Below are 1,318 nucleotides of genomic sequence, written 5' to 3' on the forward strand. Positions count from 1 at the left end.
AGGGCTCGGGTCACGTAGCATCGAGGTGCCCTGGGTGACATGATTCGAGCGAAAAGTCGACGGTGGCATGAGTCGTGCAAAAACATTGCAGGCCATTAAGGCTCGAGGCGCTTCGAGTCGAGGTTGCCGAGGCGGGTCGGGTTGAAAACTTTGGGCGTTAACCAAAAAGAAAAAGTTAACCGCTTTTGCATCATGTACACGGCTCGGGGCACTTAGAATCAAGTCGAGCACGGTGACATGAGTCGTGCGAAAAATTTGGAGACGACTCGAGTCGGGGCATCCGACTCTATTCGAGTTCAAAACTTTGGGACTTTACAAAAAAAAGAAAAAAGAAAAAGTTACCCGGTTTTGGATCACGTAAGTGACTCGGGCCACTCAGAATCAAGGCGAGTGCGATTACATGAGTCGAGGGAAAAAAAAAATGGAGGCGGTTAAGGCTCGAGGCAATTCGAGTCGGGGTAGCTGAGTCGATTCGAAAACTTTGGCCGTTAGCCAGAAAAAGAGTTAATCGCTTTTGGATCATGTACATGACTTGGGGCACATAGAATCAAGTCAAGCACGGTGACATGAGTGGTTCGAAAAAATTGCAGGCGATTAAGGCTCGAGGAAATTTGAGTTGGGGTTGCTGACACGATTCGGGTTGAAATCTTTGGGTGTTAACCAAAGAAGGAAGAAGTTAACCGCTTTTGGATCACGTACATGACTCGGGGCACCAAGTCGAGCACGGTGACATGAGTCCTGCGAAAAAACTGGAGGCGGTTAAGGCTCGAGGCGATACGAGTCGGGGTCGCCGACACAATTTGGGTTGAAAACTTTGGGCGTTAACCGAAAAAAAGAGTTGACCGCCTTTGGATCACGCACATGACTCAGCGCACTTAGAATCATGTCGAGCACGATGACATGAGTCGTGCGAAAAAATTGGAGGCGGTTAAGGCTCGACGCGATTCGTGTCGGGGTTGCCGACACGGTTCGAGTTGAAAACTTTGGGCATTAACCCCCCAAAAAAAAAAGATTGACCTCTTTTGGACCACGTACATGACTCGGGGCACTTAGAATCAAGTCGAGCACGGTGACATGGGTTGTGCGAAAAATTCGGAGGCGATTCGAGTCGAGGTAGCCAACTCGATTTGAGTTCAAAACTTTGGGCGTTAACCAAAAAAATAAGTTGACCGGTTTTGGATCACGTACATGAGTCGTCTGCCCTCGCGAAAATTACAAAACCCGAGGACCCGCCTGGAATTTGCAGTCGGAAGATTTTTCTGCCCTCACGAAAATTTACAAACCCCACCCGCTCGAAATTTGGACTTGGAAGTTTTTT

This window comes from Cupressus sempervirens, chromosome 2, assembly GCF_028749045.1.
Source record: "Cupressus sempervirens isolate cs-2001-9-10 chromosome 2, ASM2874904v1, whole genome shotgun sequence".
Lineage (NCBI taxonomy): Eukaryota > Viridiplantae > Streptophyta > Pinopsida > Cupressales > Cupressaceae > Cupressus > Cupressus sempervirens.